We start from the raw sequence: 13,957 nt of genomic DNA on the forward strand, positions 1-13,957 counted from the left end.
AATATGCTTTTCAACAATTGTTGCCACTTAATTAGTTTTGGTGTAAATTAGAATTAATTAAAATAAATAATCACGCAGTTCTTTTAATTTTGCATTAGCCGTTTGTACTCACTTTGAATCCCAGTTCACTAAAAAAAATATCCATATGTGTAAGTCTATGGATTCTCTCATAGAGTTCAGACGTGACACGGAGACGAATAACAATTTACCCAGTCATCTGAAAGAGGAACACAATTGCTCCAGTTATTGCAACTCTTTTTACGAGATATCTGCACATGATGACACCACCGTGAAAGAAATTTGGCCTGGCTGGAACATCCGGGTCGCCCCTCTTTAATCAAGAAGCTTTTTCGATTCTACGACAAACGGGACACAGGCAGAAATACATTCTTGATGGACTCTGTTTAACGATTTTCAAAGGCCTCGGACACTAACAGTAAGCTGATAGCTTTCAAGGTCAAGGCACGTATGGACACACCCAGTGTTGATAAATTTAAGATTGAGTAACACTATCTCTTTTTCGCCTAGAAAGACGCTGTAAAAATGACGTCTATCTTTATTTATTCAATTTAATTTAAAATAATTCAGTAAACCTTTCAGAGTTTTGTCGTTTAAAACTAAAATAACGTAAATGTCATTTCTAAGGTTTTTACGTACGTCTCTAGTTTTTTTATTATGTTAGACTGCTTCCTTACTTTTGCAGATGGACGAAGCATGTCGACAGCTGGAAAGAAGTTTGAGACAATTATTGGTGCTTTACGCGGGTCTGTATGTCAGTTAGCATGTGCCATCATAAGGACAGCATTAGACAAGCAGAGATCAATTAAAATAAAGGAATGGAGCGAGATGAGAGATCATTTAACTTGCTCGTGATGGTGACCTTAGTATAATGGTAGTCAAATACATAGTGTGTATGCAGCAATGTAGAGTTTGATGTAAAATTCTATGTACTTTCACTTGATATTTGTACATGTGTATCCGTCAGCTTTCCTTGGGCTTTCCTGGAACAGGTGAACAGAGAAGAAAAGCCCTAGGACTGTTTAACAAGGAAGGCTTGCTTTGCCGACACCTGGAGAACTGACAAACATCAATTATTTAAATTCTCTCTGAACAAGTCCCTTGGGCAAGATTTCGATTAGAGCTCTTTAGTGCATCCGGTGCTCGCACACTCTGCCAACTCTTGAACCAATCTGGCACTAAAAGGTTTCTCTGCGCACAAATGTGAAGTCTTAGCTACACATATTGTTGGTAATATTTTCTCTTCTTTTGGTGTAGATTAAGTTTCTAACGCTGACTATTTTACTAAATCGTGTATGTTACTACAACGCCGCGCAGGAGATATAGTTTCATATACATGGCTCACCAGATTTAACCGCACTTTTGTCGGCGAGCACCTCTTACTCACCCTCTCCTCATCCTGATTAAACTATCAGGCGCCTATACTGCTACGCGTGAGTTACTCGCTCACAACATAATATTGTTGTATCTCCTGTTCTTGCCATATTATGCACGCGACTCACTCGCGTGGCAACGAGCACGTCGGTAGTGTGAGAACGTGTGTGCCCTGGGACGTCGCGAATCTATGCTATAGCTGTCACCCGACGTCCCCCGCAATATCGTGGATGTTTGCCAGTATGACAGGTGAGCGACTCTGGCTACCGCACTCTCTCTGTAGACTGTGTGTGCGGCAGCGCAGGCCAGGTGTGTTATCTATAAGATATAGATTGAAGATTTGACGTAGCCATATGGTCTTACTACTTAATGAATCAACACGAGTACTATAAGTCTACTTAGACGTCGGGAAATTTTAGATATAATTTCTACTTCACTCACTAATCACGTTACCATGGACCTCCCTTAAGTTAGCTTCCTTAGATGTCCTATCTGGAGTCTACTCACAACATCTGGTTTTTGAGCAACCAACAGAAAAAGACAGCAGGCTGCTTCCTGATCGGTGTCCCTCCTGTTTCACTTCCAAATTAAGATCGTCGCGGACCACGGTCTTTCTCTAGAGCGGAAACGTCCAACTGAGTGTTAATAGTATCTGACAGCATACTGTGATTGCATTGCATATTTTTCGGCACGATCACCTGGCCCTATACAACTATAGAGCTGTATAGGTAGTCATCGTAGTATTACTTCACTGGGATCAGCACCATAACAAGCACAAATTAGTTATCCTTTATCCTCGTTGCGTTCAAATTTCCGATTGCAAGAAAGTGATAAAATTATGAAGGTTTCCCTAAAGTTTGTAGAAACGAAAGTTTTTCTACCTTTTGTCATTGAGTAGACCGTCTACAGTGAAACTGGCGATCGACGTTATGCTTTGATAGTTCTTGTTTTTATTTTGATGCAAAGGAAGCACACACTACCAGAGCGAAGTTCAGATTGGACCCCAAAAACACATACAAAAGCAGCAACAGCTGATGAAACAATCCTGTTCGACATATGGCGTTCATGTTCAGGACACCGTGCTGTCTGTCTAAGACCCACTTACATACCAGCAGATGCTTCAAGTTTTTCTAGTTTTTCTCATAAGAGATACGCGAGTTGGCGTCTGCCCAGACGACATCAAACACCGATCCATCATGTATGAGCGCCGATTCGCGCAGAGGCGCTGTCTAACCCCTTAAAGGAAACATAGTGCACGTTTGTAGCCACCACCACACCCCACCACCCCGACACGTCCACCACACCACCCATTAATTTCGAAATCTTAATTGTTCGCAGCCGTGGCAAGTGGTTGTCCTTTCTTGTTGTCGACGAAACACGTTTTTGTATCGCCGCGCAGGCTGTTAATTCGAAAAGCAGACGACATATGTACATATTCTTTGCATATTTACGATTGTTGCAGGATGACGCTGTTACGATTTGGATATCAGGCAAACCTTAACTGATCGCCATGACCCGCTGACAAGAATCCTAGGGAACAATACTCAATATCTAGCAAATGATGCTGATGACTTTTTGCTCTCTATGGGGTACTTAAACACATAGCAAACATCTGTGTTCAACGCTGTAATTTGATGTTCAAAGAACCATCCCAACAACATGCCGTGAGGTTAAAATGACAGACTATTATTGATGTCGGTGTTTTTGTGGGGTATTGGTGGCTTGCAGGTTTTGCTACAACGTTAGTACAACAGAAAAAATTCCTCTCCATCGAAGTTGCAAAGCTACGACTTTTAAGTGGAAACATTAAGGGTTTTAGACAAGATAATCTGTACCCCACTACCAATTGTAACTAATGCGAATGAAGATACATTTCAGTTATAAAGATAACACAAATTAAGAAGAGGAAATTTAAATGCTGTTTACAAAACACAAATGGTCTGAACGTAGTCAGCTGAGGAGCTTTCTGTGCTTAAGTTATGAAAGGACAATAATTCAAAGGCGAGCTTCTGCCGCAATTTCCCCGCGGGACTTATCATTTTGTGGGCTGCAAACAACGATTAGAAGAAAGATAAAAACATTTAAATTATTATAATACCTTAAATACTCTAATTTAAACACATACTCATACATTTTGTTTTTTGACCTGATTTTTAAGAAACAAAAATGTTTCCATTACAGTCTGTGCCTAAGTATATAGCAAATGTAATGTTGAACTTTGTACTTAAAAATAATGAAAGGTAAGGATCTAAATTAATATAACTCCTTACATTTTTTTGATGCAACTCATTTATTTTGATATTATTGCTATTGACAACATTCGTTTTCATAGAAGTTAGTAGCGGCCCTGTCGTATTGATTCAAAAACAAAATGTGTTAATAATGAGATGAGAGCCGTTGAACAGCAATCGATACGGGACAGCAATACGATGTCACAACACTGTAACTGTAACGACTGTCAAGGTCAGTCTCTATTGTTTCATGGGATGCAGCAGTTTGACAAGTTCGCGAATGTGAACGATTGGGAATTGTGGCAAGAAGAATGATATTTCTGTTTTCTATTTTTACATGACCTTTATGACCATCGTCTCATTGTGTATCTTAATTAAACGTTATAAAATTAATTTTACTCAATTAACTATATGAAATTAAATAAAGCATAAATTGAATCATTAGGTAATTCATAACAAAAGTTAGAAACAGAGAGGGTTAACAATCAGTATGCTCAATTTTTGTTTACCTCAGTAAGTGTCTATTAAATATTAGAAAACGTATAAGGCCGTTAGTCCTCAACTGCAATGTTAAATTTATCAAATAAACTTCAAAATGTATCTAAAAATATATATTGACATCAAGATAACCGTTTCTCAAAGGTAAATACACACAATTACTAAATGATAAAAATTATTCTTCTGCTATGTTCATTAAAATATTCTTTCTTTCGAATCAAAAGACAATGTCTTCAAAACTGTACAAGCAACACGTGATTTTATTAGGTATTTTCATGTGTTGTAGTGATATATGTATATAATATTAAACCTTGTTACGTCTCATCTCATTTGTAATAAAACTACTACATTTTGAGTTTGAAAGACTAGTAGACGAAATAATTAACCTGCAAAGAGAATGGCCAGTTAACCTTTTTTTTATCACATAACAAGTCTTTTGTCAGCAGTGTCAGTATTTTCATTATCGCTGCCTCTTTTAAAATTAAATGACCAGTTATTTATATTCTTTATAACGCAAGTGATTAATTAAAGTTCATTCAACACCAGATCCTGTCGACATGGGTTGCCATTGATTTGATGTTATTGATGCTAAAATGAAAGCAAAGAACCAATGAACACAAATCCTAAACAATAAACTTGATGTGAAAAAACAATATATAATACAGCAAAAGCTTTTTTCTTTGCTCTTACTTTCCTGGTAAGTGCATCAACCGTTAAGCGCCTTCCAGACTCACGGATTAAAACCCCATCTTTGAGAAAGTTTACGTTAAAGCAATTGATTTTAAATTCCTGATTTCATATGAAACAGTGTATGTTATACATATACATGCGCAGACGGGAACAAATACACTTTGACGACACCTGGCGCAGACTTCATCATGTAGTAAACACCACACGTAGAACTAATTACAGTAAACTGTTATACACAAAGAGTAATGATTAATAACATGTCACAAACAGGCATTGTTACCTGTTACAAAATTAGATGTAATTTAGTAAATGTTTGGTTTAGCCCCGATTTATTAAAATCTCTGTGACGACGGAGAGGTATATATTCGGTCCTGCCATCTACTAGACTCACACCACAACTCAAGCACTCTCAGTGTCGCTGACCTTCTTAAAGTTCAAACGGTAAGTACAGTATAAGTACAGGACTGCAGGTGGCTGTTAAACTGTTTGAAGTAGAAAACTTAGATCGTGATTTGTCTTATTACAGTGATCTGTCGGAGCTAATGGTCACTTGTAATTTGCGGGTTGCACTGCATGTTCTGAAATACTTGAATAACAAAGGTGTCATACATAGAAGTGTGAAGGCCAGAAAATTTAATATCAGGTAGCAGACAGGTGTGTCTCACTGACCCCCACATCTCTCTCTCTCTGCAGTCATAGGAGGCCAGCGCTTGTGAACAGTCTATGACCACCCCAACATGCTGGCAACCTCCAGTATTTCAGTCTGGAAATTCTTGAATAGAATCTGAAAGCGCTATAAAACAAACATCTTATTCTTATTCTTATTTTTTCAATTGTTATTCTTTTTCTTTTTCTTATTCTTTTAGAAATCAATCAATAGTAGAGAAATTCTTAATCTTAATAAAAGGAAAAAGCACGTGAAAGAGTTTCGAGATTATAATTTGTTTGAAGTAATAATTTTTCTATTACAAGCGTGATTTTACGATGTATCAGTTAGACAATATTATTTTTTTTAAAGAGCTTTCGTTTTTTTAAGCTTAAAAATTAAATTTATTCGTCAAATTTACATTAATCGGCACTTAATAATACTAATTTTGAAATAAAACTGCTGCTCACATAGTTATTAACTTAAATGAAAAAAAATAATATTTTAGAGAATATAACCAGCTATATGAAATGTTCAAAACATAAACATGTGAGAATTTCCATATTTTAATTTTTTTTAAATTACTTTTTAAGCCATAGCAAGAGGATGCTTTAAGAATATAACATTATTTTTAATTATTGTCTCTTGACAGATCCGTTTGCAGACTTACCTGCAGAATACATCATGTTGGTTATCGTCTTTCTTGGTCTCCTGGCGGTCGCGCTCAGGTAAAAGTCGCTTTGTCTTAGGTAGCAATCAACAGAAGAACCTACACTTATTTTAAGTAGTCTGAAAAAGTCTACAGGTAAAAGGTCGTCACAGTCAGCTACAATCAGTCACACACACTTACACAGGTACTCACTCACTCACCCACACATGCATATAAATACCTATATATATATACAAACTCTCTTTTTGTCACTGACACACATACACACGCACTTCCACTACTACCAGCATCACCTTTTAAACTGCCGAAACACGACAGTATATTTAATGTACAATGTATTAATCAGATCTGAAAAAAACAATTTTTTTATATTATTAGCTCTCCTGACAACTACGCTGCTCGAATGTTTGAATATTTGGACGACAACAAGGATGGGGTTGTTGGGTTCAGTGAATGGTTTACCAACTATCGCAATGATGACCTGAACGGTAATCATCATTATATAATTTTAATTTTAATTTTAAAATTTTAGGCCTAAATTACACTTTAATCAATTTGATCGAATTATTATATTTATTATTAATAATTATACTTCCTGCTCGTGTGCTCTTTGATGTAGTAACCGAAGCACCTGTCAGTGAAATTTAAAAACAAAGGGTTTATTTTCTGACTGCCACTTACGTGTCTCTGACTGGGACAAGTGTTTACATGTTTTGCTGTCGGTTGTTTGCTGTGGGTATTCCGATTTTGTCCACCAGTTGCATTCTTTAAATACTTCCATGTGATTGCTATTCTAGAACAGTCTCTTGTGTGAATTTGTTGCACTGAGATGACATTTGAGATCATTAAATATCTGAAAGCCTTTTCAGAAAATTATAATGAAGATGCGGATTGAATGTATAGGGCTGGGCGGTTGGGTATTGTTTTCCATTAACGAGCCGCTTTTAATGAACATGGTCATTAAAAAGTTTGGTGTTTGGGGTTGCTGAACTTAGGACAAAATCTTGTAAAGGTATATAAGCTTTGCGGAGTTGTTTTTTGTTAAGACACCTTGGTAACATAACGTTCACTTTGACAGGAGATCAACATCTGACCCTTGAAGAATTCGCCGCTGGAACACATCCCGGTTCACCCCCTCTTGAAGTCGAGAAAGCTTTTAAAATCTTCGACAAAATGGACGGACAGGAAAAAGGCTTCATCAGTCCCTCTTCTGCTGAAGCCCTTTTCAAAAGACTGGACAGCAACAGTAAGTTTGAAAGCTTTTGAACAAGGCCTTTGGGATACAACATGCAAATGTAGAAATAAAGTAAATGATAAAAGCAATTTCTTTTCATCTAACAAAAGTGTAGTTGAAATCGTTGATTTCTTGGTCGTCATTGTTTTTTTGTCAGTTTTCTCCAATTTGAAACTGTTTTCTGTTTAAAAAAGACTAATTGTCCTTTTCTACTTGCAGTATTGTTTTCTCTAAACTATGTTTACATTTTCAGACGATGGAAAACTCACACGTGAAGAGATCGAACAGGAATTTTCTGCTGGTATTATAAATAGCTGATAGGCAAACACGCAGACACATAGAAAAACAGAAATATCAATATTTAGGAAAAGAATGTGACAGAAAGAGAGATGAAGTAATAGTATCCTACTGGTTACCCCGATCAACTTATTTAACATGAGTATCTAGGGTTAAACTAAGAATAATGCAGAAAATAAGATTTTAATGATTATTTACACTTGATTTTGTTGTTGTGTGTCAGCTCTTCAAGAATTACAAGCATAGGCCTAGGTGAACTACTAAGTGACAACCTATGACCCCTGCATGAAGAGACTATTAAAAGTTCAACTTTCTAACAATCATTTGCGATTTTTCTTGTTTGTTTGCGTTGTAAGGTGTAAACATTGCATTGTGAGTTTTGTACTTGTTGATGTCTGTACATTATGTTGTTGATTTCTTTTCTGTCTTCTGGTGTTTTATACATGATGATTTATCAAATTAATTTTTAAATACAGCATGGTACCTCTCACAGCTGTCACAACGTTAGTAGATATAATACCATAACATGTACTACCGGTGAAATTTGTGAAGGATAAATTTTACTTCCTTCCAGCTAGTGTCAAATCTACTAAATATAATTATTTCATATCACATGCATCTCAAAAGTGTTTCTTTTTGACGCGATAGGAGACAACAACGAATAAAATTTATTTTTAATAAAAATATATCAGAAAAAATTCAACAATAAAACATTCACAAACATACGTTATAAAACATAAAAATCTCGCATTTACCATAACTTCGTTTCAGAGTAAATACATACACTATATACTGTAATTCAAAGTAATTTTCCTAATTATAATATTTCTCTGTAGTTAATATCGGTAATATATTTTATACACACAATAGTTTCTTTATCTAACAATTCAGAAATATATACATTTTTTTTTCTCCTGATCGAAATTTGCAGAAAATCCGCGAAGAAGCGTAGATTCTCGAATATTTTTTCCAATTAATTTCTTATAAAAACCCGCGAAATAGTGAAGGTGCGAAAGGTGAGGAGCGAAGTGGCGAGGGATTACTGTATTCTTCCCTTCTTAGTCCATTCAAACAAGTATGGTTGGACCTCAAATGTCGCAGGATACACAAGATGAGACTCCATTAAACTTACTGAACAAATTCAGGAATGTATAAATCTTATCTAAAAAAAATTGAAAACTACACTTATTATTATTTAGCCTTTCATTGTTCAAAGCTTCAAATACTTTAACATGTAAACTGCTACTAATTTAGATATTTCTATATAAATCTTTCTATAAAACTCCTTTATCAGAATTCACCGAGGCAGAACAACACAAATAAAGATCTAATAGAAGGGTGATTACTGCGATCCTCCTTTCTGCCTTTTTTTCTGCACATTACCTCCCATTCATATGTTGAATATTATGACAATTCACTATAACCATCAAGTTACGGACACACTAGCAACATTTTTAATTTGCAAACTTGATTTATTCTAGAATTTGGAATTCTGACATGAAATACATGTAAACACTTTGCGACCTACACTAATTTTTGTTAAGACTGTCAGGAGAACTTAAGACAAAAATAGATGTGTGTGTATATATATATATGATTGGTTTATCTAAATGTGATGTCAATGTTTCATAGAATATACTGAAATGTAGAAAGGCACTCCGACTCTCTCTCTCTCTCTCCATTTCTCTTTCTCTCTCTCCCTCACACACACACACACACATCGACTCCAAAGTGACTACCTACCTTTTCCCGATATTGCAGATTTTGTTTCTCTTTTTTTTTTCTAATGGTTTATTTTAAATAAATGCAGCTACGAGCATGTGTCAGGGCAATGACATAATTGGTTTTGATCATAGTAAAGCCACCTACTAAAGCAAGAACAATATTGACATTGAGATATTAATGTTGATAATCCCTTAGCTTTACAAAAGACTCACGTTTATCTAATGAATTTCGAGTAAACAAAAATTACCTGATTAAGTAACGGTCGAAATAAATGTTTAGATGGCATTTTAAAATATAGCAATCCCTCAGTGTCGGGGTGATTGTTCAATACATCACAAGCCATTTTGGGTTAGTAGAGTCTATTTTCCTTGAGTTCTACACGTTTCTAGTCTATAGGGCCATTAGTTGGGGGTTGGAGTGCGAATGAGCTGATCTTTATATGTTAATGACTATGTTCACGATTTTTTTAATTTTTTTTGGAGTGTAAGACTTTTGTCCTGTTAGGATGGTTTTGCATTGACCGGGCGCGCACCCGGTTTTTACTAAATGGATTTGTGTTTTAGGACCGGTGTTTTAATGGTCACATGCATATACTTGTGCTAGAATATGTGTTTAGAAACTGAGCAGTGTTTAGAGTGCAGCCTGTTGATTGAATGGATTGTTTTTCTCTACAGGCTTTTTTATTCTCTACGTTTTTCTGCACATTCTTCATGTTGGTTTTGCTCTTCGTCCATGTCTTCGTGTCTGCACATTGCCTTTCGTGCTTATGTCCGCCATTGTGTCGACCCTGCGCTTTCATCGCCTCGTCAGCGCGACCCTGCTGCGCCAGTGTGCGGCCTAGTCATCGAGGGAGTACCTAGGGTGGAGGCCGGCGAGCAGGGACTCACGTGACCAAGGTCTACCCGGAAGGGAGAACCGACGGGGGGCACAGCTGGTCCAGAGGGAGAGAGGGGGGTCACCGCTGTAGCGGCACGCGGGCCAGAGAGGGCGGGCTGCCGCCAGCGAACACCTTGAGCGGACATTTGACTCGCCACCCAGCAGTGCGTGCGGGTGGTTTGTCTTCCCTCGTTGTTTTTTTTTTTTCTTTCTTTTCTTTTTCTTCGCCTACTGTAACATGCCTGTGCACAGGGCAACTCTTTTATTGTGAATTATTTTTGATGCTTGCTTCCTATTAGTGTTATTTTATGTTAGTTAATAAACCTGTCTGTTTTGTAAACTTTGTCTTTGTCATCGTTGTTGTTGCGGTCTGCGCTCAGCCTGTGGTTCGAATGGTACGTCACAAGCCGTCTCCGGGCGAGCGGAGGGGGTTGCGCGTTCGTACCGGCTGTGCGAGCGGATTTCGGGCGTGCATCCTCCGGCGTCTGGGGGCCGGTACGCGACAAATCTACACAAGAGATTATAGGTACCCGACATCTAATTACTTATTGAGGTAAAGAAAAAAAACAACTTACAATAACAAGGCACAACATGTAATTATCCTTTATCCTGTCAGCGTTCAAATTTTCCGACGTGCAAAGAAAGTGATAAAAAATTAATGAGGTATCCTAAAGTTTGTAAAAACGAGAGTTTTTTTTGTAACTTTTAGTCATGAGTAACATCTAAAGTGAAGCTGCATCGACGTTTAATGATTTGATAGTCCTGTTATTTGAGGCAAAGGCAAGCGCACACACACACACACACTCATAGAGAAGTTCAGTGGACAAAACACATCAAAAAAAGCAAAAAGCATAGATGAACACTCTAGTAAATAATGCGTTTAATTGGGCGTATGAATCAGGAACTACGTTGTGTTTAAGACATACTTATGTCCGCTGCTTCAGTTGTTCTAGTTTCTATAATAAGAGTAACGCGAGTCATCATCATCTATTTTATTATAATATACATTTGAATTAGAAACGAATGTCAATAAGGAGCTTGATAAACAAAGCTTGCCTACTTAACAGAACAAAATAGCTGATTTATTGACTTTTTTCAAGCCTTTAAAGGGGAGTAATCCTAGAGGAACAATTTCTAAAGGTTCCAGTGTTGCCTCCCTTATGTATTCGCTAATTTTCGCACAGAATTACAAGCTCAGATACGACTGCGGTTACAACAGTGTGCCACTCACCTGTGGCCGTTATGTATTATACGCAAACCAGCGCTTACTGATGGCTGTGGGCGGCCATTTTCCATTTGATTTTATGTGATTTACAGGAAGAACTAATCACAACAATCTTTAATTGCAGATCACATTGACTTAAAGAGATACTTTATCATTTAGCTTTATCATTTAGTAATTGTGTGTATTTACTTTTGTGAAACGTCATCTGGATGTCAATATATATTTTCAGATACATTTTGAACTTATTTGATAAATTTACATTTTTCAGTTGAGGTTTGAACGGCCTTATACGTTTCTATTATTTAATAGACACTTACTTTATGTAAACAAAATTGAGCATACTAAATAGTATCTGTTTATATGTTTTCTATGATTTCCTAATAAGTTAAATTTCTGCTTTATTTAATTAAGATTACAAATACAATAAGTACACTGCATAAAGTTCATGGTAAAAATAGAAGAACAGAATTATCCTTTCTGTCAAATTCAATCTCACTCCTGTCAAACTGTTGTATCCCTTGAAACAATAGAGACTGACCTTGACAGTCGTTACAGTTACAGTGTTGTGACATCGTTATTGCTGTCATCGATTGCTTCTCGGCTCTCATCATTATTAACACATTTTGTTTTGAATCAATACACACCGCACTAACTTTTGAATGTTTGCCAATAGCAATAATATCAAAATTAATTGAGTTGCACCATAAATAACAGTAGTATTTCATTTTAGATCATTTATTTTTTATTATTTTTAAGTACAATATTCAGCATTACATTTGCTATTATACCACAGACTTTTAATTGGAAGACATTTTTTTATTCTGGGAAATTGGCGCTGAATCTGAATTCCTTTCATGGCTTAAGTACCAACAGTCCTCAGCTGACCTTAAGGGTCAGGCTATTTTGGTAAATAGCATTGTATTTTTGCTCTTTTTTAAGTTTGTGTACCATACTGTAAATGTATTCTTTCATTCGTTGTACTTATCACTAGTATTGGTAGAGATTTATCTTTGTCTGAAACCTTTAATTTAGCTTAAGGTCGTAGTTTTAAGCTAAATTAACATTAAAGGTTTCAGACAGAGATAAATCTCACCCAATAATAGTGATGAGTATAACGAATGAAAGAAAACAGTTACAGTATGGTACACAAACTTAACAAAGATGAAAATACAATGCTATTTACGAAAACAAATGGTCTGACACTTCAGGTCAGCTGAGGACTTTTGGTGTTTAAGCCATGAAAGGCAATAATTCAAGGCAGAGCTTCTTCGCCAATTTCCCAGCGGACTTTAAATTTAAATGGCTACAAACAACAGTTAGCGAAAAGATAAAAATTTTAAATCATATAATACCTTCATTTACTCTAATTTAGACACATACTCATTCATTTTGTTAAATGATTTTTTAAAATAAAAAAATGTCTTCCAATTACAAGTCTGTGGTATAAAAGCAAATATAATGCTGAATATTGTATGTTCTATATATATAATTATATATATGCGCAGACGGGAACAAACACACTTTGACGACACCTGGCGCAGACTTCATCATGTAGTAAACACCACATGCGCAGTAACATGTAGAACTAATTACAGGAAACTGTTATACACAAAGAGTAATGATTAATAACATGTCACAAACAGCCATTGATACCTGTTACAAAATTAGATGTAATTTAGTAAATGTTTGGTTTAGCCCCGATTTATTAAAATCTCTGTCACGACGGAGAGGTATATATTCGGTCCTGCCATCTACTAAACTCATACCACATTTCAAGCACTCTAAGACTCGCTGACCTTCTTCGTGTTCAAACGGTAAGTACAGTATAAGTACAGGACTGCAGGTGGCTGTTAAACTGTTTGAAGTAGAAAACGTTGATGGTGATTTGTCTTATTACAGCAATCGGAGCTAAAGGTCACTTGTAATTTGCGGGGTGTACTGCATGCTCTGGAATACTTGCATAACAAATGTATCATACACAGGAGTGTGAAGGCTAGCAAGGTTTTAATATCAGGTAGCAGACAGGTGTGTCTCACTGGCTTCCACAACTCTCTCTATATATACAGTCGTAAGAGGCAAGTGCTTGTGAACAGTCTATGACTAACCCAACTCATGGTTGCCTCCAGTATTTCAGTCCGGAAATTCTTGAATAGAATCTGGCTATTTCTCAGTGATTGTAATTCAAACCCGATGATTTACTGCTCGAATTAGACTATTTTTCAGGGATTATTATGTTTGTGTGTTTGTCTTTTTAATGAAGCGCTTTGAGCCCACCTTTAATGGTAGGGGAAAGCGCTATAAAAACAAACATGTTATTCTTATTCTTATTTATTTTAATTCTTATTCTCTTCTTTTTCTTTTTTTTTTCTTCTTTTTCTTTTTTTTCCTTCTTTTTCTTTTTTTCTTCGTTTTCTTTTTTTTTCTTCTTTTTCTTTTTCTTATTCTTATTCTTCTAGAAACCAAACAATAATAG

At 36.2% G+C, this 13,957-nt stretch overlaps 1 protein-coding gene across 2 annotated transcripts in view; it reads left to right on the forward strand.

The window, feature by feature from the left end:
* Positions 1-13,957, forward strand: part of LOC112569335 — a 94,198-nt gene that overhangs the window by 17,231 nt on the left and 63,010 nt on the right. The window lies entirely within an intron of this gene.

The sequence above is a fragment of the Pomacea canaliculata genome, linkage group LG7 (genome assembly GCF_003073045.1).
Source record: "Pomacea canaliculata isolate SZHN2017 linkage group LG7, ASM307304v1, whole genome shotgun sequence".
Classification (NCBI taxonomy): domain Eukaryota; kingdom Metazoa; phylum Mollusca; class Gastropoda; order Architaenioglossa; family Ampullariidae; genus Pomacea; species Pomacea canaliculata.